General features: G+C 41.0%; 2 pseudogenes across 1 annotated transcript in view; one reads left to right on the top strand and one right to left on the bottom strand.

Annotated features, from left to right (window-relative positions):
• The window catches only part of LOC146401610 (uncharacterized), a 53,216-nt pseudogene that overhangs the window by 16,383 nt on the left and 9,154 nt on the right, over positions 1 to 27,679 (bottom strand). The window lies entirely within an intron of this gene.
• Positions 18,058 to 22,905, top strand: LOC100158061 (protein NDRG3 pseudogene; annotated as a pseudogene).

Here is a 27,679-nt window from a genome sequence, read left to right as displayed (position 1 = left end):
AAGTCATTATATTAATCAATTAAAGAAGAAAAGTCACATGTTAAGCTTTTTTTTTTTCTTTTTAGGGCCATACCCACCAAATAAATAGTTCTCAGGCTAGGGGTCCAATTGGAGCTACAGCTGCCAGTCATAGCCACAGCCACAGCAACGTGGGATCCAAGCTGCATCTGTGACCTACATCACAGCCCACGGCAACACCAGATCCCTGACCCACTAAGCCAGGCCAGAGATCAAACCTGAATCCTCATGGATACTGGTCAGATTCATTTCCACTGTGCCACAAGAGGAACTCCCTAAATCTTTTTTTTTTTTTTTTTTTGTCTTTTTGTCTTTTCTAGGGCTGCACCTGAGGCATATGGAGGTTCCCAGGCTAGGGGTTGAATCGGAGCTGCAGCTGCCAGCCTACACCACAGTCACAGCAATATAGGAACGAGCCATGTCTGCGACCTACACCACAGTTCACGGCAATACCGGATCCTTAACCCACTGAGTGAGGCCAGGGATTGAACCCTCAACCTCGTGGTTCCTAGTCAGATTCGTTAACCACTGAGCCACGATGGGAACTCCCCTAAATCTTTTTAACTACATAAAAACACTGAACAAAGTTTAACATCTGCTCATGATAAAAGCTTTTAGCAAACTGGGAATGAAAGACAACTTACTTAATAAAGATTATCACAGCAAACATATTTAATGGTAAAATGTTAGGGCATGGTGTCCCACCAAAATTCATATACTGAAGTCCTAATCAGTATTTCAGAATGTGACTGTATTTAAAAATAAGGTCACTGCAGGTGTAATTAAATTAATAACAGGTCATTAAGGTGAGTCCTAATCCAATATAACTGGTGTCCTTATAAAAAGGGGAAATCTAGACACATAGGCAGATAAACACACAGATAGAATGCTATGTGAACATGAAGGCAGAGATCAGGGTGATGCATCCTAGGAATGCCAAAGACTGCCAGTAAACCACCAGAAGTTAGAGAAAAAGCATGAAACAGATATTCCTACACAGTCTCAGAAGGAACCAAACCTGCTGATACCATGATTTTGGACTTTCAGCCTCCAAAACTGTGAGACAGTAAACTTCTATCAAGCCACCTAGCTTGCGGTACTTTGTTATGGTAAACTTAGAAAATTAAGGAGTTCCCATTGCCACTCAGCAGTAACAAACCCATCTAGTCTCCATGAGGATGTGGGTTTGATCCCAGCTTCACTCACTGGGTTAAGGATCTGGCATTGCTGTGAGCTGTGGTGTAGGTTGCAGACACAACTCAGCTCTGGCACTGCAGTGGCTGTGGTGCAGGCTGGCAGCTGCAACTCCAATTTGACCTCTAACCTGGGAACCTCCATATGCTGTGGGTTTGGCCCTAAAAAAGCAAAAAAAGAAAAAGAAAATTAATACATCTGCCTTTTCAAAATTAGAAAAAGACAAAGATGTCTGCTATTACTGTTTTTGTTCAACACTGTATCGAAGGTATTAACTAGTGTAGGGGAGGAAAAACGTATCTACCTTCTTAGGGTCTCTGGCTGGGCCTAAGAATTAAACTGGCTGGGCCTAAGAATTAAACTGACATAAGCCAGACTAACAGGAGAAAAGCATACAAATTCTATTAAATGTACATGTAAGAATGAAAACCCAAATAAGTGACCAGAGCAGTGAACGCTTCACAAAAGAATGAAAACCCGAAGAAGTGACCAGAGCAGGAAGCTTTTATACCTTTTAGACAAAGAAATAATGAATTGGTAAAGAACACATAAGAGAGAAGGGTTTGGGCTAAGGATAGTAAATGGTGAAGAAGTGTAGTGTAATAGAAATACAGACAGAATGATCAAGAGGAGGATTAAGACATGGAACTCACCTTCCCCCCCAAACACATCAAAAAAAAAAAAAATCTACATGTAGAACAATTTGCATAGAACATCTACTGAACGCTGGCAGAAGACCTCAAACCTCCAAAACGGGCAAGAAACCCTCCACCTAACTGGGCAGAACAAAAGGGGACAAAAGGGAGAGAGAGAAAAAGAGAAAAGGAATCAGGATGGGACGAACACTCCAGAGAGGAAGCGGTTGAAGAGGAGAGGAACCCACACCCTGGGAAGCCACCTAACGGATGGGGAGATCAGCCAAGACAGAGGGACCTCAAAGTTGTGGAGAAAAGCGCAGCAGCTGGACTGAGGAGGGCAAATTAGAGTGAGAGCCACACAGACCATCTGTGCCACTGCCCCCAGGCACCACAGCCTGAGACGCTTGGGTGGGGGCTGGGTGCTGAGACTCAGGCTCTGGATGCTAGTTCCTATGAGAAGACTAGGGTTGGCAGTGTGGAGACAGACTGAGGGGCTAGGCAGCAGTGCACCACGGGTGGGGTCGCCAAATGCCATGAGCTGGGGAGCAGAACGCCACAGCCAAGGGAACCTGGGAGGAGGTCTGGCCCACAGGAGAAATAAGGAGCCACTGTTAGGAGGGTGAGAGGAGGCGGGGTGGACCGCCATAGGATTATCTTTCCCTGAGCACCCGTGGACTCTCAGAGGGTGGGGTGCCTTTATCACAGGCTATAGGTATCGAGGTGCCACTTGCTTGGGTTAAGGAAGACTGGGCGCCTCCTGTGCAGGCTACACATGGCCAGACACTTCTTGTGTGGAGTAAGGGAAGCAGGGGAGCTAAGCACAATGTGGCACCTCTTGAATGTTCTACAGGCCATGGGGACAAACCACAGCAGTCATCTGTGTGGGGCATGGCTAGGGGTCTGTGAACAGGCACCACCTGGGCCCCAGTCACATCATTTGCCCCTAGAGGTTGGCAAAGAAGAGGGCACTGCAACCAGGAACCACCCCTTGTTGCTCTCATTACCCTGGGAACACACCGGCCCTGCTGCTGCCACTATAGGTAGGGTGCTTCCTACACATGCCTGATCACTGTCACTTCCCAGGGCCCTGCATCTGGGAGCAGTCTGTGCCACCTTCCCACAGGTCCCTGACACTGTCAAGGGCCCAGCAACCAGGCACTGGCTACTAGCCCTGCCCATTGCCTCCATCTCCCTGGAAGCACATGCAGCACCCTAAAAATAAAATGTAAGCCCTACCTAACAAAATACCCAGGGGTACTCATGCATATAAATAGTCCTCCAAGACTACAGTAATTGTTTTCCCTAAACTCACAGAGTAAGAAAAATATAAGCAAAATGAAGAAGCTGAGGAACCATTCCCAGTTAAAAGAACGGGAGAATTCACCTGAAGGAGCAAATAATGAAAGAGACCTCTGCAGGCTAACAGACATTGAGTTGAAAAAAGGAGATGGTAAAAATACTGAAGGAATTAATAGCGAATACAAAGGAATTAAGATTAGATATGAACAGTAAAGCAGATTACTTTAGAAAGGAACTAGAAAATATAAGGAGGAGCCAAGAAAAACTAGAAAATTCATTTGCAGAGACACAAGGTGAGTTAAAGGCACTGAAGAGCAAAATGAATAACACGGAGGAACAAATTAGTGACTTGGAAGATAGAAGAATGGAAACCACCCAAGCAGGACAGCAGAGAGAAAACCAGATGAAAAAAACATGGAAGCAATATAAGAGATCTATAGAATAATATAAAGTGGGCCGATCTACACATAATAGGGATTCCAGAAGGAGAAGAAAAAGAAAAAGGGAGAGAAAATGTATTTGAAGAAAACTTCAAACTGAAAACTTTCCAAATCAAAAGGAAACAGATATCAAGATACAGGAAGCACAGAGGGCCCCCAAAACACTGAACCCAAAAAGGCCCAAACCAAGACATATTATAATAAAAATGGCAAAAGTTAAAGAGAGGATTCTAAAGGCAGCAAGAGAAAAACAGAGTTAATTAGAAGGGAACCCCCATAAGGCTCTCAGCTGATTTCTCTGTGGAAACACTACAGGCCAGAAGAGAGTGGCATGATATATTCAAAGTTCTAAAAAAAAAAAAAAAAAAAAACATAAAAAAAGGACAACCTACAGAATGGGAGAAAATAGTTTCAAACAATGCAACCAACAAGGACTTAATCTCTAAAATATACAAACAACTTATACAACTCAACAACAAACAAATCAACAACCCAATTGAAAAGTGGGCAGAAGACTTGAATAGACATTTCTCCAAAGAAGATATACAGATGGCCAATAGGCACATGAAGAAATGCTTGACATCACTACTTATCAAAGAAATGCAAACCAAAAATGCTATGAGGTACCACTTCGCAGAGGTCAGAATGAACAAATAAATGCTGGAGAGGGTGTGGAGAAAAGGGAACCCTCCTTCACTGATGGTGGGAATGTAAATTGGGACAACCACCATGGAAAACAGTATGGAGGTACCTCAGAAAACTAAATATGGAACTACCATATGACCCAGCAATCCCACTCGTGGGCATATATCCAGACAAAACTTACATTCAAAAAGATACATGCATCCCTATGTTCACTGCATCACTATTCACAACAGCCAAGACATGAAAACAAAATGTCCATTGACAGATGAATGAATGAAGACGACGTGGTACATACACACAACAGAACTCTACTCAGCCATAAAAAAGAACAAGATAGTGTCAGTTGCAGCAACATGGATGGAACTAGAGAGTCTCATACTAAGTGAAGTAAGTCAGAAAGAGAAAGACAAATACCATATGATATCACTTATATCTGGAATCTAATATATGGTACAAATGAACCTTTCTACAGAAAAAAAAATCATGGACATGGAAAACAGACTTGTGGTTGACAACGGGGAGTTGGGGGGTTGGATGGAGTTTGGGCTTAATAGATGTAAACTATTGCATTTGTAATGGATAAGCAATGAGATCCTGCTGTATAGCACAGGGAACAATATCTAGTCACTTATGATGGAACATGATGGAGGATAATGTAAGAAAAAGAATGTGTGTGTGTATGTGTGTGTGTGTGTGTATGGGTCACTTTGGTGTGCAGCAGAAACTGATAGAACAATGTAAATCAACTATAATAGAAAAAATAAAAACCTAAAAAAAGAAATAACGTGTGTATGTGTGTATGTATGTATGTATATGTGTATATATATATATATATATATAATATATATATATATATAATATCTCCCTGGCAGTGTCTTTTGTTCTAATAATAACTCTAGGTGAGCTCCTGGATGAAGCTGGTCACCAGAAAGGCTAAGCCATGATTACAATCTTGCAATTTTCAGCCCCACCTCCCATTCCTCAGAGAGGAGAGAGGTGCTTGAATTGGAATTATTGATACATCATACCTACATGATGAAACCTCCCTAAAAATCCCAAAAGTATAGAGTCCAGAGAGCTTACAGGTTGGTGAACACGTGGAGGTGCTGGGAGAGTGGCATGCCCAAAGATGGCATGGAAGCTCTGTGCTCCTTCCCACACACCTTGCCATATGCATCTCTTTCATCTGGATGTTCATCTGTATCCTTTTATTTTATTATTATATTTTATTTTATTATTTTATATCATATTATTTTATATTACATTATTTTTTTTAATGGCTGCACCTGTGCCATATGGAAATTCCCTGGCCAAGGATGGAATCCAAGCCTCAGCTGTGACCTAGGCCACAGCTGCAGCAAGGCTGGATCCTTTAACCCAATACACTGGGCTGAGGATCAAACCTGAGCCTCCGTAGCAACCCAAGCTGCTGCAGTTGGATTCTTAACCTACTGTGTCACAATGGGAACTCCTATCCTATCCTTTTATAATAAACTGGTAAATGTGTAGGCCTGAAATAGGGAGACTGCCCCATATTTCTCAGGCAAAAACAGGTTTATTTGGGATCAGCAGAGAACTGTAATTCGAGGTCTATAGCTCTGGAGGAGAAACATGCATGTCCACAAAAGGCAGGAGATGGAGAACGAATTCATGGGGAAGAAAAAGAAGTTGGGAGCATTATAGCAAGCAAAGAGTCCATGGCTTTTCATTGGCTGGGTCCTTGCCAGGAAAGAAGAGGCATCTTTCTTCTTCCTCTTGGGCTCTGCTACCATTTTAGGGTGTGAGAGCTCCCCCTTCTGGTCTCCCAACTCTACTTAATTGAGGTTTCTGTCAATTTTTTAATAATACTAAGTACGTTGTTTTCCTGAGTTTTATGAGCCGTTCTAAAAAGTAACTGAATCCAAGGTGGGGATGGGGGAGGGTCACGGGAAGCTCCAATTTACAGCCAAGTCAGACAGAAGTTGTAGGTAACCTGGAGACCTACTACCTGAGATTGGCATCTGAAATGGGAGGCAGTCTTGTGGGACTAAGCCATTACCCTGTGGAATCTGATGATATCTTCCAAGTCAGATAGTGTCAGAATTGAGTTAAACTGTAGGATACCCAGTTTCACAAGCAATTCAGTTTCACAGAATTGCTTGGTGTGGGCAAAACCCCACACGCCTGTGTCAGAAGTTGTATGAACGTGTGTGAAGGTAAAGGAGAAACACACAGGAGGAGAAGTGAATTTTTTCCTACTCAAGAAGTAACTGGGAAGGTAAGGGTTAACAAGGTTTGTTTGTACAGATTTCTCAGCCCAAATGCCCCATCTCTGGTGCAAGAATGGCTCCCTTCCTCCTGGTATAGACAGGGTACTTTTCACATGGGGGTTTACCTCCTGCTTTCAGGAAGAAGAGGCAGGTCAGTGTCCTTCTTCCATCTGCCATTTCTTCTTGTCCTTAATTCAAAATAATCAATACACCAAAGTGGCATATTTTGAGGTGACAAAGTCTGGTTCCCTTCACTATACAGTGGGAGGACAAAAAGTAGAAGGAAAGACGGGTAAAAGGCATGGTCCTGCCTCTTGGAGCTTACAGCGTGGGGCTCTATCAACACTTCATGGAGAAAGGGGAAGGAAACAAAGTGAAAGATGTGTGTCTTGACTCCTGATCCTTCATCAAGACTACCTTCAAGAGAACGGTTTCTCTAGATTTATAAGAATGGCCTTTCTCTGTAGGATTTTCTTTTAGAGACTGAAACCTAAGTCTAGAGAATGAATTTAAAGGAATTTTTAGCTTATAGCTACTATTGTTGTTATTATTGTTTCACTGCATGAGATATATTGAATTCTATGTATGAGACGTTATATAAACTTAATGTTTAAAACAATCCTGAAAGGTAGATTGCAAGAAACCTTATATACCATGGAGAGAATTTGATCCATCCTGTAGTCCCTTGAGGAGCTACTGGGCCATAGGACTTTTTTAATTAGGTACGTTTTAGAGATTAACTGGTGGCCACTGTGAAAAATAATGGCAACAGGGTAAACAGGTTTTTGGGGTGACTAGGTGAGAGCACAAGAATAATTAATGAAGAGATGAATGTGAATTAAGGCCATGGCAGGCAGGGTAAAAAGATGGGAAGATGAAAGAGAGATTGAGGTAACTGATACTTGTGAATCCTTTTAATTGGGTTGTCCCCAAGCATCCTTTCAAATTTCTTTTTCTAACTGAAGTAGGTTAAGGGTTAGGGTTTCTTCTACCCCAGTTCTTCTTTTTTTGCTTTGCGCATGCATACAGAAGTTCCCAGGCCAGGGGTCGAAACCACCACAGCAGCGACAAGGCAGGATCTGTAACCTGCTGTGCCACAAGAGAACACCTACCCTACTTCTTTATTCATATTCACTTTATGCTTTCAAAATGCTATAACATGAATTTATTGATCCTCTCAAAATAAGTATAGAGAAGTTTCTCTTTTGTGTTTGTTTTTTTGGCTGCACGCGCAGCATATGGAAGTTCCTAAGCTGGGGATTGAATGAGCCGGCTGTGATCTATGCCACAGCTGTGGCAATGTTGGATCTTTAACCCACTCTGCCAGGCTGGGGATCGAACCCCAGCCCCTGTACTCAGATCCTTAACTCATAGTGCCATAGCAGGATTCCCCTGCAGATAAGAATTTTACAGAGAATGATTTTAAGGGGTCTTTTTTAGGGTTCAAAAGGCACAATCAGGACCAGATCCCTGATGTTCTGATAGTTGAACCCCATGAGTAGAAATATAGAAGAACTAAAGTTTGTTTAGCTGATAGGCTACTGAGAGAGAACACAGATTTTTATGAGGTTTCACTCCTGGTTTAAAAAAAAACCATTAAAATAAAGCTTCTTCTCTCATCTGTATTCAGAATCATCCTGAGAAATATGCATTTAAAGGCCTTCAAATCAGGAAGATCATCACCAATATCTTTCTTATCTTTCATAATCATTCCTATCTTCCCTAATGGCCAAGTGGGACATCTCAGCATATAGACAAAACTATGGTATTGGAGTTCCCTTCATGGCTCAGTGGTTAACGAACCCAACTAGGACCCATGAGGATTCGGGTTCAATCCCTGGCCTCACTCAGTGGGTTGAGGATCCAGTGTTGCTGTGAGCTGTGGGGTAGGCCGGCAGCTGTAGCTCCAATTCAACCCCTAGCCTAGGAACTTCCATATGCCGCAGGTGTGGCCCTAGGAAAAAAAAAAAAAAAACGCAAAAAACAACAACCAAAAAAAACCTGGTGTTTTACCAACTGACTCTTTCCAGAGCCTAGGAAAAGCACAGAAGACCTGTCTATCCCCTGCTCTTGATTATGTTATCCTCCCCACTCCACAGCTGGTTCCTGCTTTCTCTGGAATGCGAGGTTGGTTGGTTGCCCAACCAACAAATGCTGTAGCAAATCAGAACCACTTTTCCTCTAAAAGAGTGTTTTATCGCAGATTACTGCCATAAACTGGTCTCCTCAGAAGAGAATAAGGGTTTTTTGTTTTTGTATGTAACTATAAATGTATGTGTGTCTGAATGGATTGATCCTTCCATGTTAAACTTAAGAAAACTTTTAGGGTGCATCTTTGAAATTCCTGCATTTGCTTTTATTTGTGCTCCTGAGGTCCCAGTTTGGATAAACTGAGAACTTATCACCATCATGGATCTCATCCTCGCATAGGTATGAGAGCAACTGAACACTCATCTATGTAGGGCCCATTAACTACCACCAACCTGGTTTTACTGGCCAACCTACTGGAGAGTGAAGAAAGAGAAGGGAATGACCCACTGCAGCCTTTAGAGGACACAGTCAGCATGACTTGCTGCCATAACACTCAGACCACCTTTGCACTAGAGACAGTCTACAGAGGCAACAGCTGACCCATCTGAGCACACAGAGGTTACACTCTAGTTGATTCAAAGCCTTGGACAACTGTACCACCACCAATTATGTTCCAAAACTTGTCAGATTTTTGTGTGTGACTGATTAGAGGCAAGGTCATCACAACAATAATCAAAAGTGAAATACATCTCTCAAACATACAATGAAGAAACAACTTGGAGTTCCTGTTGTAGCACAGTGGAAATGAATCCAGCTAGTATTCATGAGGATGCAGGTTCAATCCCTGGGCTTGCTCAGTAGTTTGGGGATCCAACATTGCTGTGAGCTGTGGTGTAGGTCACAGACGAGACTCAGATCTGGTATCACTGTGGCTGTGGTGTAGGCCGGCAGCTGTACCTCTCATTCAACCCCTAGCCTGGGAACTTCCACATGCTGAGGGTAGAGCCCTAAGAAGAAAAGAAAAAAGAAAGGAAGGAAGGAAGGAACTACAACTCAATTGAAAAATGGGCAGAAGACCTAAGTAGACATTTCTCCAAAGAAGATATATGGATGGCCAACAGGCACCTGAAAAAATGCTCAATGTCACTATTAGAGAAATGCAAATCAAAACTACAATGAAGTACCACCTCACACCAGTCAGAATGGCTTAATAAGTCTACAAACAACAAATGCTGGAGAGGGTGTAGAGAAAAGGGAACTTTCCCTTACTGTTGGTGGGAATGTAAACTGGTACAACCACTATGGAAAACAGTATGGAGGTTCCTCAGAAAACTAAATACAGAACTACCATATGATCCAGCAATCCCACTCCTGGGCATGTATCTGAACAAAACTTTCATTCAAAAAGATACATGCACCCCTATGTTCACTGCAGCACAATTCACAATATCCAAGCCCTGGAGACAACCTAAATGTCCATTGATAGATAAATGGATTAAGAAAATGTAGTATGTACACATAGTGGAACACTACTTAGCTATAAAAAAGAACAAAATAATGTCATTTGCAGCAACATGAATGCAACTAGAAATTTCCATACTAAGTGAAGTAAGTCAGAAAGAGAGACATGATATCACATATACATAATCTAAAATATGGTGCAAATGAACCTGTCTACAGAAAACAAACTCATGAACGTAAAGAACAGGCTTGTGCTTGCCAAGGGGGAAGGAGGGGGATGGGCTGGGAGTCTGGGGTTAGTAGATGCAAACTATTGCATTTGCAGTGGATAAACAATGAGGTCCTGCTGTATAGCACAGAGAACTATATCTAATCACTTGTAATGGGACATGACGGAAGATAATATGAGAAAAAGAATGTATGTGTGTATATATATACACACACACACATATGTATAACTGGGTCATTTTACTGTACAGTAGAAATTGACAGAACGTTGTAAATCAACCACAATAAAAATTTTTAAAAGACACATATAGATGAGAAATAACAAAACTGAAGTTTGGAAAGTAAGTAGTAAAGCCATATTTGAGCCTAAAATGGGAACCTTGTGAAAATCTTTAAAAAAAAGATAAACCTAGGATCAATAAAGAGCTTACAGCACATGTACACAATTTGCTCCTAAGTGGTAGTTTAACCAGAAAATTTTGCTTTTAATCTGATACAATTCACAAACCACAGGGAGCTCCCGTTGTGGCTCAGTGGTTAACGAATCTGACTAGGAACCATGAAGTTGCGGGTTCAACCCCCGGCCTTGCTCAGTGGGTTAAGGATCTGGTGTTGCTGTGAGCTGTGGTGTAGGTTGCAGACGCAGCTCGGATCCTGCATTGCTGTGGCTCTGGCATAGGCCAGTGGCTACAGCTCCGATTCGACTCCTAGCCTGGGAACCTCCATATGCCGTGGGAGTGGCCCAAGAATTGGCAAAAAGACAAAACAAACAAAATTCGCAAATCACAAACTGACATTTGAAAAACTTGTAGTGAATAAATATTTTAAATGTTATATCTCAAGAGTGAAAAGAGGATTTGTTCATTTAATAATCACAGAAACAAATGAGGTGAAAAACTGAAGACAAATTAAGAAAAAAATTTGCCTCCTACCATTATGTATATGTATACTCCAGGTTAATGAAGGAATAGATATCACTAACTGTTGGTTAAAGTCACAGAAATTACTTTCCAGATGTTTCTGCTCAGTCAAGAAATGAGGCAGTGATCTGTATCCAATTCTAAGCAGAAATCGAAAAAAACAAACAAACAGTATCTTAACTCTGTTTCAATTATGTAGTGTCATAAGAACAGACTAGCTCTCTTAAGAACAGATTGTTCTGTGTGAGAAAACTTATACTCATCCATATAGTTATCACTGCTGATGTGCTTCATTTCTTTGAGTAGATCTAGGTTTCCATTTGGTGTTATTTTCCTTCTGCCTGAATGGCTTCCTCCCTTTATTTATTTATTTATTTTTTTTGTCTTTTTGTCTTTTAGGGCCACACCCACAGCATATGGAGGTTCCCAAGCTAGGGGTCAAATTGGAGCTACAGCTGCTGGCCTACACCACAGCCACAGCAACGCCAGATCCGAGCTGCATCTGAGACCTACACCACAGCTCACAGCAATGCCAGATCCTTAACCCACTGAGCGAGGCCAGGAATTGAAACTGCAACCTCATGGTTCCTAGTCGGATTCGTTTCCACTGCACCACGACAGGAACTCCCTGAATGGCTTCCTTGAATATTTTTAGGAAGGTCTGTTGCTGAATTCTTTAAGCTTTTATATTTCTGAAAAAGTTTTTCACTTTTGTTTTGAAAGAAGGAATAGAATTGGTAAAGAATTCTATCTAGCTTGACAGTTTTTTTAAGGATGCTGCTCCACTGTCTTCTCACATCCAATGTTTTCAACAAGTTATTTGCTGTCATTCTTACCTTTGTTCTTCTGCATGTAATGTCCTTTTTTTCCCTCCACTCTGATTGCTTTCAAAGTTTTTCTTTTTCACTGGTTTTGAGAAATTCGATTGTAATGTGCTTGGTACTAAAATTTGGTTATGATGTGCTTTTCTTCATGTTTCTTCTTGCTGTTCACTAAACTTTGATCTGTGGATTTGTCTATTTGGGAAAAAATCTGATCATTATTTCTTCGAATGTATTTTCTCTCCTCCCCTACCTTATCTCCTTTGGGGATTCAAATTACATATACTAGGCAACTTGAGGTTATCTCATAGTTTGTTGATATCCTGTTCATAATTTTTTCCTTTTCTGTGTTTCATGTTAATTTCTATTACTATGTTTCAAATTCACTAGTCTTCTGTAATATATAACCAGCTGTTAATTCAACCCAGTTTCTCATCCCAGACACTGCATTTTTCAGCTCAGAAAGTTCAGCCGGAATATTTAAAAAATCTTCCATGTCTACACTCCTTGTGTTCAAAAAGTTAAATGTCTTCCATTTAACTTTTGAACAAAACATTATGGACTGTAGTTGTAATTAATTTGTATGTCCTTCTCTGCTAATTCTAATGTCTTTAGTTCTAGATTGGTTTCAAATGATTTATTATTCACCTCATAATGGATTGTACTTTCCTGCCTGGATTCAGTTGATTTACTATTTACTCCACTTGGGTTGCATTCCCTTTGCATATCTGGTAATCATCAATTAGACGCTAGCTATTGTGAATTTTACATTATTCACTGCTGGATATTTTGTTTCAACAAATTTTGGGGGTTTGTTTTTGTTTTTTTGGCTGCACCTACAGCATACAAAAATTCTGGGGCCAGGGTCTGAACCCACACCACAGCAGTGATCCAAGCCACAACAGCAACAGTGTGGTGGTTACCATGAACTACCAGGAAATGCTTTCTTCTTGCCAACAAATTTTTGGTGCTTTGTTCTTTTTGTTTTGTTTTGTCTTTTTAGGGCTGTACCTAAGGCAATATGGAGGTTCCCAGGCTAGAGGCTGAATAGGAGCTGTAGCTGCTGGCCTACGCCACAGCCAGAGCAATGCCAGATTTGAGCCGTGTCTGTGACCTACACCACAGTTCACGGCAATGCCAGATCTTTAACCCATTGAGCTAAGCCAGGGATCAAACCTGTGTCCTCATGGATACTAGTCAGATCTGTTTCGACTGAGCCATGACGGGAACCCCGTGGTGCTTTGTTCCAAACTGCAGTTACGTTATTGGAAACTGATCCTTTCTGGTCTTCATTTGGAAGTTATTAGGTGGGACTAGATGTGTATTTAGGGGATAATTATTTCCCGCTAATGAAACAAGACTTTTAAAATATTCTCCCCAAAGCCCAATGAATTATGTTTTCTGTCTTGCTGGTGGGAACAGGAACCATTTTTGGCCCTCCATGAGCACTGGCATTATTCTAATTCTTTCAGGGCGTTCTTTTCCTGGCATCAGGTAGTTTCCTGATCAAACATGGGCTATCAGCACTCTACTGAATACTCAAGGCGAACTCCCTGCAGATCTCCACATTTCCCTGTGCAGCTCTTTCCTCTGTGGTATACTGTCCTGCAGACTCTACCAGTATTGTCTCCATGGATTCCCAGTTCCATCTCTTCAACTCAGTGAGTCCACTGGCTTCTGACTGGGTACTCCCTTTCTGCTGTGGATTGGAAACTTTCTCAAGGCAGTGAGCTGGGCAATTTTAGGGCTCATCTAGTATTTTCAGTCTCTCAGAAATCACTATCCTTCCCGCATCTTGAAAATTGTTGTTTCATGTATTTTGTCCATTTTATTGTCATTATTACTTAGGTGGGAGGGTAAATACATTTCTTGTTACTTCATCTTAGCTGGAAACAAAGTCCACATTTATTGCAATTCTTCACTCAGCAGTGTGTACTATGTGCCAATATTTACCATAAAGATAAAAGTAGCTAGTTTCTGTTATAGGACATGAAATAGTGAAGAAAAAAGGTTCATTAAGGCAAGTATTTCAAATTCATGCCAAATGCTAGTAGAGCCTGATATAGAAGGATTAATTTATCCTGAGTAGATATCAAAGAGGAGCTATTGAATGAGGACCAGAAGAATTAGCAAGAGTCCTTAAAGGGAGGACCATGCTTAGAACTATGGCACATGGTGGCTAGGTAGAAGTATACTTTAGCTTGATCTAAAGTGATGCAATATTGGTGAGAGTGTCAGCATCCCTAACCCTTGAGTTGCTCAAGGATCAACTGTAATATTAAATGAATAAATAAGGTACGAAACTGTTCACACATAGAATGAACAAACTGGCCTTAAAGTAGTTGGTTAATTCAATGAGCTGTGAGTAGGAAATTTTTAACTCCTTTTATAATACCCCAATACTAATTTAGTAGCAAAAGAGCATTTTTTTTACACAAAAAGTAAACTCTAGAAAACAATGGAGCATCATAGGAAGATAAGAAAAACTTGTATTATGTTGATTATAATGAAGACAAGACTTATAGAGCTTCACTAGAAAAAAATGAGTCATTTAGAACTCAACTTCTAAATAGATACAAGTTCCAACTTCCTCATCCAGCAAGTGAATTCCTACACAGTAAATACCATATAGAGAGAAAGCTGCAGAACACACAGTCTAGGTCCTGTATTTTATAGTCAAAATGACTCGAAGTCTTGTGCATAAGCTTCATTCCATAATCTTTCCACCCACATTCAGCTGGATCAAGTTTTCACTGCTTAGGAAAACAGTGACCAGTTCACTACAGCTGTTATCCAATGACAGAGAAACAGTGTAGAGGGTAAAGACAGACACAGGAGAAGTATCAACATCAGTCACTATGTATTCTTTACTTGCCTGCATTCCTAACCTATCTCTTATGGTCTATCATCATTACTTTCTCTTTTATTTCTCACGACTTTCGGGCCTCATGCTAAACGATAATAACAAAAGCGTACATCTTAATCAGCTTTGGCGGCTGTAACAAAATACCACAGACTGGGTAGGTTAAATAACCTATGTTTGTTCCTTGCAGTTAGAGGTCGGTAGTCTGAGATCAGGGTGCCAGTACGGTGGAGGCCTGCTGAGGGCTCTCTTCCTGGCTTTTACATGACTGTCTTGCTGTTTCCTAACATTAGGGGGTGGGGGGAGAATTCGCTGGTATCTCTTTTTATAAGGGCACTAATCCCATCATGACCCAGTTATATTCCAATGGTCCCACCTCCAAATAACACCACATTGGTGGTGGGAAAGGCAAAATTCAGTCTATAGCATTGTACATAGTCAGGATAATTCCTTCTTATAATAGTCACAATGACAGTAATAATAAATATAACTTAAGGGCTTGTTATATACCAGCATTGTGCCATATGCTTATATGGACAGTTTCACCTGGTCCTTATTACATAGATGAGGGAACAGAATCTAGCTCACTAACCACGGTTACAGATGGTAAGTTATTGTAGAGCTAAGATTTGAGCTCAGGCAGTCTGACTATAAGTCAACAACTCCTAATTCCCTCCCTACTCTGCCTCAACCGGAGGAAAATAATTTTGAAATCTGATGAACAGAGTTCAGGAATTTATTGTTTTAGTCCTCACATTTTTGTACACTGGTAGAGAAGGGCTTAAAATATCAAAGTGATTCTTTTGATAACTACTCATAACAAAAATAAACCAAACAAGAGTTCCTGTCATGGCTCAGTGGTTAATGAATCCAACTAGGAACCATGAGGTTGCAGGTTCAATCCCTGGCCTCATTCAGTGGGTTAAGGATCCAGCGTTGACGTGAGCTGTGGTGTAGGTAGCAGATGCAGCTCGGATCCTGAGCTGCTGTGGCTCTGGCGTAGGCTGGCGGCTACAGCTCCAATTCGACCCCTAGGTGGGAACCTCCATACGCTATGGGTGCGGCCCTAAAAAGACATAAATAAATAAATAAATAAACAAACCAACAACCAACCAGACAGGTTTTTTAAAATGATGATACTAGAAAGAGCTAAAAGCAAAGAAAAACTTTGGAGCGTGTCCAAACACCAATGTGAAAGGGGTAACTCCTTGAGTACTATTAAGATGAGGCATGCCTTGAAGAAAGAACCCGAAATGATAACCTATCAAATTGGCTAATGAGGAAAAAAAATAAGTGATGATCTATCATTCCTTGGCTTCGGTAAGGGTTGATGAAACTAGTACTGTCAAATACTGCTCGTAAATACATACCTGTATTCTTTCTGGAGAGGAAATTTTAAAATATGGATTTAAAGCTTCAGGTAATGAACAAATAATTTCAATATGGGTACTTAGCTTAAGGAAGTGAAGATGTACACATAATTCCATATACATGGATAGTCATTATTTCAAAAATAGATTTATATATATATTGGTTATTAAAAACATGCTGTTAAAAAGTTCAAAAGACACAGAGACATCTAAAGAAATGAAAACAAATAACTTTGGATATTACCTCTCAGACTTAACCCTTGTTATGACTGGGCTCCCCTCTCCCCTCAGGCATGTGTATGTATATATAATTTATATTTCTATAACTCAATGCTTTGTAACCTGCTTTTTTCCCATACTTACTATGGAGTTATTATGCCAAAAATACATAGTTACATCATTCTTAACAAATGCCAAGTACTTCTTGCATAAACAGACCACAGTTTAACTAATTAACCCTTGATGGACTTTTAGTGTTTTTAATGATGAGGATTGGAAAGATGTGATGTAGAACTGTTATTCTGGGAGACTGAAAACACTGATTTATCATCTCATTATCTTAAGACCTTGTTAAAATAATACTTAAGAAATAAAAAGAGACATAAAGATATAAACAAGAGAATTGGAAAAGAACCATCAGTGGATCAGAGATTTCAAGAAAATTCTGGAAGATGGAAATTTGATGGAGGAATGATAAATGACAAGAAAAAGTAGAAGAAACACTGGAGAATAAGAGATACAGCCAAAGAAGAAGCCAATTCACCCTACAGAACACTAGGAGGATGCTGAACCAGGAAATATCAGGGACCCTGAGTGCAGGAGAGCTAGAATCCACACATGAAATAGTTGGCTCTCCCTCCTACCAGCATTCAGCCTGCCCCATAGCCAAGTATCAACCCCCTGGGTGAGGGTGTGGTAGGAAGAATGGAGAACACCCAGAACTTCCCACATGCATATACACATAAAATACTGAAACATTATTCACTAAATAAATTTGATAGCTCCATAGAAAAGACCCTGCATTCTTCCATTAGAATAAAATGTCACCATTTCTGTCCCATCATCTTGGCCAAATGACAAGTCTCACCTTCGTACAGAGAGCTCATAGCCACCTCATTCTTAAATATGCACAGTCAAGACACCCCAGACAGTTGAAAAAGCTCCTGGTATGAAATAAAGAGACTGAAAAGAATGGACCCTGAAGGAAACAGTTAATTCAGGGCACAGAAGAGAACATGCATGCATGTGCGCATGCAGGTACATACATGGAGTGAGAAAAACGCAGCCTTAAAACAATAACAGGATGCTACTAAAGAGTAACTAACAAAGAACAAAAGCTCCAGAAAGTTAAAACTGTGCTTAAATTAAATCAACAGCATGGGAGAAGATATTTGCAATGATATATCTGACAAAGAGTTAATATCCAAAATATACAAGAACTCATACAACTCTACACCAAAAACAAAAACAAAAAAAACAAACAAACAAAAAACAGCAAACCAAGCCAATTAAAAATGGGCAGAGGACCTAAATGGACATTTTCCCAAAGAAGACATACAACTGGCCAACAGACATGAAAAGATGCTCAACAGCACTAATCATCAGGCAAATGTAAACCAAGACCACAATGAGATATCACCTCACGCCTGCTAGAATGGCTGTTATCAAAAAGACAAGGGACAAGTGTTGGCAAGGAAGTGGAGAAAAGGGAACTCTTGTGCACTGTTGGTGGCAATGTAAACTGGTGCAGCCACTGTGGAAAACAATATGGGGATTCCTAAAAAAAACAAAAACAAAAACATGTAACAACCATATGAGGTAGCAATTCCACCCCTAGGTATTGATTTGAAGAAAATGAAAACGCTAATTAGAAAAGATACATGCACCCCCATGTTCACCGCAGCCTTATTACTATCCAGGTGAGGAAAGGGCACTTGCAGAGAATTGTACATCCCTTACTCTAACATCACTGGAACACAGGACATGGCGTTTAAGTGCTTTCCAATGTACTGGCAGTACCTGCTGTCAAAGTGGGTCTCCTTTCTTTTGTCTCCCTCACACCCTTAGGTTTACACAGGTGTCTTGAATTCGTTTAAAAACCATCTCACACCCGACCAGGCTTTGCCCTTCACAGGAGAAACCTATTAGCACCTTCTCTTCCCGACCAGGTGTAGCTCTTGCGCTCAGATTCCGCTTAGCATTGAGAGAAATCAGTGTCCAAACACTGATTAAAATTGACAGATAACGAATGATGGGAGTTTCCACAAAGCTCACACAGATAAGAGATAACGCCCTGCTATTCTGTTTTGCTGTCTCTAAAGCAAGACTTTAAATCTCGATCTAAGGTTTCTTACATAACTCCAACATTCTGAGTTATAGAAGAGGAGGAAAGGAAGGTGCACCGGAGAAGCTCAAAATTTAACGCTGGATTAGAGACGGAGGCAGGGATGTGGAGAAAGAAAGCCCAGAGAGCAAGATAAGTTGCGCTGGTCCTAGAGGGATATTGGGGGAAGGCCCTAGGAGAACGCAGGCAGTCGGGCCGCGATCTGATTGGCTCTTGCGCTTCTGGCCCTGGAAATCCTGTCTTCCAATTGGCTCTCTTGGGAAGACTAACCTGAGCTAAAGTGGATGGAAACACTTAGCCTCCTATTCTCAAGCCTATACTGAGCCTACCCTCTCACTTCCTCATTTTGAGTAAAAGGAGGCATCTTTTTCCCCTCCACGGCAAGAGCCCTAACAGGGCCCCTGACCCCATCTGCTTCTGATGATTCACAACTAGAAGGGTGTGAAGAGGCAGGGGTGATCTCGGGCAGGGAATAAGGGAAAGCAAGGATAGTGGGTCTGGGCTTTTAGGAACCTACTGGCAATGAAAAAATTAATAGTCAAACCAAGGAAGAAGTGGAAATTTTTATTCCAGCCAACCTGAAGATTATAACCTGAAAGACCATCTTTCAGAAATCTCTGAGGACTGTTTCCGCTGCTAGGGGTCAAAGCACAGTTCTATAAGTCTTTGAGACAAAGGGTTATACATCAAATGGTGTATCATTTAGTTTACACAATCCAGATGTACACATACAAAGCAAGAAGTGGGTCATTGGTCATTGTGACCCCTTACAAGATTAAGAAGGAATGTTATCTCCTAAGGTGGTCTGGTTAGTATAGATGCATGATATATTCTAAAGGGAAGGGGAGGCTGCCCAAATGGACAAAAAAAATATATGTTTAAATTATTCTCATCTTGCCATAAAACAGGAATTTTTACTTCATCACTATAAAGTCTTTTCCCAGGACACCTGAAATATTTAAAGAATGAACATAATCATTACCAATGGAAAGTCAAATCCATGACTCCATGCAAATCACTTTGTGATTTCCTTAGAATCAAATTCTAGCTATATGCTAAGCTGTTTTTGCCAAAGTAAATTCTGATATAAGAAACATGATGTGAGTGGCTGGCTGTACATTTAGACCCTAGTGTTTAATTAGTAGATACAAATTTTTATTTTCATTTTTGGCCATCCCACTGGCATATGGCTCTCCCAGCGGAGCCACAGTTGCAGCCTAAGCTGCAGCTGTGGCAATGCCAAATACTTAACCCACTGTGCCTGGCCAAGTATTGAACCTGCATCCCAGTGCTCCTAAGATGCTGCCAATCCTGTTGTGCTACAGTGGGAGTGCCAGTAGATGTAATCTTAACAAAGTTATGCAGAAGAGAGATGGAGGTAGGAGACACACATCGAAGTTTAATAAACCATGAAGGATATATTTTAGAAAGAAATAGAGATGGCGTAAGTGGCAGTGGGGAGATGTACTATTAATTAAATGTCAACTATGGGACAATAAATGCAGGATAAACTCATGCAAAAATGAAATCTCCCTTTTGAAACATAATGAAATACTACATATAAAACTTTATCTTTTGGCATGTGGAGATTCCCAGGCCAGGGATGGAACCTGCGCCACATCAATGACCTGAACCACAGCAGTGACAATGCTGAATCCTTAATCTGCTGCACCACCAGGGAACTCCTAGATATCATACTTTAAAAAAACTAAACACATAGTTGAGCTTGAAATCAGGAGGCTTTAAATATATATAATACATATATTATTACATATTTATATATTAAATATAATGTATTTAACATATATTGATAATATAATTATTTTAAATAATATAGTATATATTATTAATAAAGAACTCAAATAAACAAAATAAGAAATGAAACGGAAGAGATGTAACAAATACTGCAGAAATACAAAAAACCACAAGGGAATACTATGAACAACTCTCTGCCAACAAATCTGACAACCTAGAAGAAATGGACAACTTTCTAGAAACACACAGCCCACCAAAACTCAATCAAGAAGTAATAGATCAACTGAGCAGACTGATCACTAGAAATGAAATTGAATATGTATTAAAAACATTCCCTGTGAACAAAAGTTCATGACCAGATGGCTTCATAGGCGAATTCTACCAAACATACAAAGAAGAACTTACACCCATTCTGCTTAAACTTTTCCAAAATGTTGAAGAAGGAACACTCCCAAAGACATTCTATGAAGCCACACTCACCCTAATAACAAGACAAAGATACTACCAAAAAAGAAAATTATAGGCCAATATCTTTGATGAATATAGATACAAAAATTGTCAACAAAATTTTAGCCAACTGAATGCAACATGTAAAAAAGATTATATACCATGACCAAGTGGGACTCATCCCAGGTTCACAAGGATGGTTCAACATATGCAAATCAATCAATGCCATACATCACATTAACAAAAGAAAAGTCAAAAATCACATGGTCATCCCAATAGATGCATAAAAAGCATTTGATAAAATCCATTCATGATAAAAACTCTTAGCAAAAGTGGGTATAGAGGGAACATACCTTAACATAATCAAAGCCATTTATGACAAACCCAGACCCCTTCTGCTAAAATCTGGAACAAGACAAGGATGTCCACTCTTACCAGTTTTATTCAACATAGTACTGGAAATCCTAGCTACTGCAATCAGAAAAACAAAAGAAATAAAAGGTTTCCAAATTAGAAGAGATGTCATTCTGTGAGATGATATGATACTATATATAGAAAACCCTAAGGACTCCACACAAAAACTATTCAAACTGACCAATGAATTCAGCAAAGTAGCAGGATACAAGATTAACATACAGAAATTGGTTGCATTTCTGTACACAAACAATGAAATATTAGAAAAGGAATATAAAAATATAATCCCTTTTAAAATTGCACCCAAGACAGCAGCTGCCGGAGCCTCAGAGTTCCTAATTTATCCTTGAGACTCCTCTACTCTCATCTGTCCTCATGGATGAACTCCAGGATGCTCAACTCACAGAAATCAAACCACTTCTTTTTTATTTTTTTGTCTTTTGTCTTTTTGAGGGCTGCACCCACGGTATATGGAGGTTCCCAGGCTAGGGGTCTAATCGGAGCTGTTGCTGCTGGCCTACGCCAGAGACACAGCAATGCCAGATCCAAGCCGCATCTGCAACCTATACCACAGCTCACGGCAATGCCAGATCCTTAACCCACTGAGCGAGGCCAGGGATTGAACCCATGACCTCATGGTTCCTAGTCGGATTCATTTCCACTGCGCCATGATGGGAACTCCTCAAACCACTTCTAAATGGTAAGAATGGTACACAAAACTTCCAGGACTTTGAATGTCAGGAACATGGTATAGAAACAACTCATGGTATGGTCCACATTACTATAAAAGGTCTACCAAAAGGAAACAGACCAGTTATTATGACACACCATGACAATGGCCTCAATCATAAAGCCTGTTTCAATGTGTTCTTTTAACTTTGAGGGTATGCAAGAAATCACCCAGCACTTTGCTGTCTGTCACGTCAATGCCCTATGCCAGCAGGAAGGTGTACCCTCTTTCCCAACTGGGTACCAGTACCCCACAATGGATGAACTGGCTGAAATGCTGCCTTCTGTTCTTGCCCACTCAAATCTGAAAAGCATCATTGGGGTTTAAGTTGGAAATGAAGCTTACATCCTCAGGAGATTTGCCCTCAATCATCCAGAGCTTGTGGAAAGTCTCATGCTCATTAACATTGACCCTTGTGCTAAAAGGCTGGATTAACTGCGCAGCTTCCACACTCTCAGGATTGACAAGCAATTTTGTGGACATTATTTTGGCTCATCACTTTGGGCAGGAAGAGTTGCAAGCCAACTTGGACCTGATTCAAACCTACAGACTGCATATTGCCCAAGATATCAGCCAAGAAAACCTACAGCTCTTCCTGAGTTCTTATAATGGATGCAAAGACCTGGAGATTGAAAGAGCCATCCTGGGACAAAATAACAAATCACAGGCATTAAAGTGTTCCACTTTATTGGTGGTCGGTGACAATTCACCTCAGCTGAGGCTGTGGTTAAATGTAATTCTTGCCTGAATCCTGTAAATACAACTTTGCTAAAGATGGCAGACTGTGGACTACCCCTAGTTCAGCCCAGGAAGCTCACCGAGGCCTTCAAATACTTTTTGCAGGGAATGGACTACATCCCATCTTCCAGCATGACTCGGCTCACCCGATCACGAACCCACTCAACCTCGAGCAGCATCGGCTCTGGAGAAAGTGCCTTTAGCTGATCGGTCACCAGCGATCAGTCAGATGGAACCCAAGAATCTTCTGAGTCCCCTGATGTTCTGGACAGACACAAGACCATGGCGGTGTCCTGCTAAGCAGATGCTCCTCCCTGGACCATGCAAGTCCAACCTCCTTCAAACGACCACTCCATAATATAACACTTCCTCCAGCCAACTGGCATCTATCTTTAACTCCTTCATGGCCACTGATACTCTCTCTCTCTTGTGTCCTGGATTTATCATCCTCTCTGCCTGCCCACTCCCCTTTTTGTATGTACCAAGAACCACTTCCATGCCATTACTCTAACATTCCACATCTTCCTCTGCTCAAACCTCCATATCTTCTCTTGCCAGCTTTTCCCTGTGCTTTCCCAACTACGTATCTAAGATTCTTTGATCCTGATATATGTGTGTGAGTGTGTCTGTTTGTGTATGCACAGTTCTGTGATTTTAGACATGCTTTCTTGTAGAGCTTCTGCAATAAAAAAAAGTCACACTCATTTTTTGCATTTCCAGTGACGTTTTTAGCGGAAATATGTAGATCAGATTTCTAGGTTGGGTAGGCCACTGCATTCTCTTTTCAATTCCAAATTATTCAACATGATTTGCAAAGTGACTTCAGGAGAAGGCAGCTCTGAGGGTTGTGGAAGATCGTAAGTGCTGTTTTGACTGTTGACTGATGGTGACAGACAGAAAGGAACCTGTTATATACAGAAGCAGGCTGGAGGTCCAGCCATCTTCTCCTGTCCACACAAATTCACATATGCTGTTCTACAAATAAAAGGGAGGGAGATGTTCTCCTAGAAGCCCATAAACGATGAGGTTCTGATGCACTGTGTTTTTCCCAAGGAGTGAGTGTGACTTAATTATTGGACTGTCTTAGCACAGAAATGTGGAAAAAGAAATTCCAGACCTCAGTTTTGTCAGAGCAAAATGGATGTGTCTGATACCACATACCACACGTCTGTAGGAAGCATCTCCCAGGGAAATACTCTCCAATCAATCACCCAAAAAGGGAGAGGTATGGCCTGAAAATTATGTATGATAAGAAAATGGCTAGAGGAGATGGGATTAAGATGGCAGAATAGAAGGACTGGAGCTCATCTTTTCTCATAAAAACAACAAAATTACAACCAAATGCCAAACATCCTTCAACTGAATGGACTGGAAACTTTCAAAAAGATATCCTACTCCAGAAGACAAAGAGGAGGCCACATCAAGAGGTAGGAGAGGTGATTACACAATATAAGCAACCCCATACCTCCCAGGTGGGAAGCCCACAGACTGGAAAGTTACTTTATCACAGAGACCCACCTACAAGAGTGAGAGTTCTGAGGCCCACATCAGGTCCCCAATCCTGAGGATCTGGCATTGGGAGAAAGAGCCCCCAGAGCATCTGGCATTGAAGGCCAGTGGGGCTTGTGTGCAGAAGCTCCACGGGACTGGGGGAAACTGCAACCCCATTCTTGAAAGGCACACACAGGCTGCCATGTGCACTGGGTCCCAGGGCAAAGCAGAGGCTCCATAGGAACCTGGGTCAGACCTGACTGCAGTTCTTGATGGATCTCCTCAGAAAACAGGGGGTGACTGTGGCTTGTTGTGGGGGAACGGCAAAGCTTTCGGGAATATTCATCAGCATGTGTTCCTCTAGGGGTGGCCATTTTGGGCAAATCTGGCCCCAACCCATCAGAGCTGAGAAGCCCCAGGCCAAACAATAATCCAGGTGGGATCACAGCCCCACCCATCAGTAAATAGGCTGCCTAAAGACCCCCAGAGGCACACAGCCACCTCTAATCTCACTCAGAGACAAAGCCCCACCCACCAGAGGGATAGGAATCAGCCCCACCTACCAGCGAGCAGGCACCAGTCCCTCCCATCAGGAAGCCTACAGCAAGCCCCCCTGTAGCAACTTCAGCCACAAGGGGGGCAGACATCCTAAGTAAGAGAGGCTACAACGCTATTGTCTGCAAAAAGGTCACCACATCAAAAACCTATAAGAATGAAAAGACAGAGAACTATAACTCAAATAAGGGAGCAAGAAAACACCCCAGAAAACGGCAAGTGATCTGGAGATTATCAGCCTCCAGGAAAAAGACTTTAGACTGAAGATGCTGAAGATGATGCAAGATATTAAAAATGGCTGGAGAGTGAGGAACAGACATTAACACAATATGATAGTAATAATACACTTATTATCTGCCTTGATTTCAGCAGACTTAATGGAAGATACATGAAATTCAGACATAACCCGTTTCTCAGAAAGTTAATCCTGTGAACTTCCTTTTGGAAGAGGAAAAGGGCCATCTGTAAGGGCAGCCTGTCCAGGTGAAATTGTGTTTAGTTGCTGCTATTTGAGGGGGTCACAACCACCCAGAGAGCGTCACCAGGAGGAGGGCGAAAGCAACTGCCACACAGCAAGGGCCCAGCTTTGAGGGCATCGAGATGTCAGCTCAGAGTTACACAGTCAGATCTTAAGAAGGGGCTTTTCAGACGGAGCATTCGTTTTCTGCTGAGACAGAGAATGCGTCTCTGCTGGAATATGACTTTTTACGATGACGAAATAAAGCTGTAGGGAGTTCCCACTGTGGTGCAGTGGTTAACAAATCCTACTAGGAACCATGAGGTTGCAGGTTTGATCCCTGGCCTTGCTCAGTGGGTTAAGGATCCAGCGTTGTCGTGAGCTGTGATGTAGGTCGCAGATGCAGCTCGGATCTGGCATTGCTATGGCTCTGGTGTAGGCCAGCAGCTATAGCTCCGATTAGACCTCTAGCCTGGGAACCTCCACATGCCACAGGTGCGGCCCTAGAAAAGACAAAAAGAAAAGAAGTAAAGCTGTATATGTCTCATTGTTAAAAAATAAATATTAAAAAATAATAAATAAAACATTAAAAAAAATAAAATTGCACCCCCAAAAATTAAATACCTAGAAATAATCCTGACTAAGGACATGAAAGACTTATATGCTGAGAACTATAAAACATTAATCAAAGAAATTAATGAGGATTCAAAGAAATGGAAAGATATCCCATGCGCCTGGATTGGAAGAATTAATATTGCAAAAATGGCCATGTTACCCAAAGCAATCTACAGATTCAATGTACTCACTATCAAATTACCCATGACATTTTTCACTGAATTAGAACAAACAATCCAAAAATTTATATGGAACCAATAAAGGCCCAGAACTGCCAATCCTGAGGGGGGGGGGGAAACTAAGTAGGAGGCATAACTCTCCCAGACTTCAGACAATATTACAAAGTTACAGTATGCAAGACACTGTGGTACTGGTACAAAAACAGACATACAGCCCAATGGAACAGAATAGAGAACCCAGAAATAAACCCAGACACCTATGGTCAATTAATCTTTGACCAAGGAGGCAAGAATGTAAAATGGGAAAAAGACAGTCTCTTCATCAGGTGGTGCTAGCAACACTGGACAGCTGCATGGAAATCAGTGAAACTATAACACACCCTCATACCATGCACAAAAATAAACTCAAAATGGCTTAACGACTTAAACGTATGACAAGACACCATCAAACTCCTAGAAGAGAACACAGGCAAAACATTCTCTGACATCAACCACATAAATGTTTTCTTAGGCCATTTTCTCAAGGCAACAAAAATAAAAACAAAAATAAGCCTCCTAATCAAACTGACAAGCTTTTGGACAGCAAAGGAAACCATAAAAAAAAAAAAAAGACAATATACAGAATGGGAGAAAATAGTTTCAAATGATGCAACTGACAAGGGCTTAATCTCTAAAATATATAAAAAAACTTATACAACTCAACAGCAAAAAAACCAACAACCCAATTGAAAAATGGACAGAAGACCTGAACAGCCATTTCTCCAAAGAAGATATACAGATGGCCAACAGGCACATGAAAAAATGTTTGGAGTTCCCATTGTGGCTCAGAGGAAACAAATCTGACTAGCATTCATGAGGATGCAAGTTTGATCCCTGGCCTTTCTCAGTGGGTTAAGGGTTCAGCGTTGCCAGAAGCTGTGGTGTAGGTTGCAGACTCAGCTCAGATTCTGTGTTGCTGTGGCTGTGGCGTAGGCCAATGGCTACAGCTCTAATTTGACTCCTAGCCTGGGAACTTCCATATGCCACAGGTGCAGCCCTAAAAAGCCAAAAAAAAAAAAAAAAAAGTTAAACATCAGTAATTATTACAGAAATGCAAATCAAAACTACAATGAGATACCACTTCACACCAGTCAGAATGGCCATCATTAACAAGCCAACAAATAACAAATGCTGGAAAAGGTGTGGAAAAAGGGAACCCTCCTACACTCTTGGTGGGAATGCAAATTGGTATAACTACTATGGAAAACAGTATGGAGAAACCTCAGAAAACTAAATATAGAACTATCATATGACCCAGAAATTCCACTCCTGGGCGTGTATCCAAACAAAACCTTTACTGAAAGAGATGCATTCATCCCTATGTTCATAGGAGCACTGTTCACAATAGCCAAGACCTGGAAACAACCTAAATGTCCACTGACAGATGAGTGAATTAAGAAGATGTGGTGTATATATATATATATGTACACATATATATAATATATATATTATACATAATAATATATATACATACACATACACAATGGAATATGACTCAATCATAAAAAAGAACAAAGTAATGCCATTTGCAGCAACATGGATAGAACTAGAGACTCTCGTACTAAGAGAAATAGATCACAAAGAGAAAGACAAATATCATATGATATCATTTATACCTGGAATCTAATATACAGCACAAATGCACCTATCTACAGAAAAAAAAAAAAAACAAACCCATGGACATGGAGAACAGACTTGTGGTTGCCAAGGGGGAGGAGGAGGGAGTGGTATGGACTTG

This window comes from Sus scrofa, chromosome 7 (assembly GCF_054392235.1).
Source record: "Sus scrofa isolate SSC_HxYL_T2T_F1_AM1 chromosome 7, Sscrofa_HxYL_maternal_Yorkshire_Landrace_v2.0, whole genome shotgun sequence".
In the NCBI taxonomy this organism is placed as follows: domain Eukaryota; kingdom Metazoa; phylum Chordata; class Mammalia; order Artiodactyla; family Suidae; genus Sus; species Sus scrofa.
The sequence above is the reverse complement of the archived record's forward strand: the minus strand, read 5'-3'. Positions and strand labels throughout refer to the sequence as shown.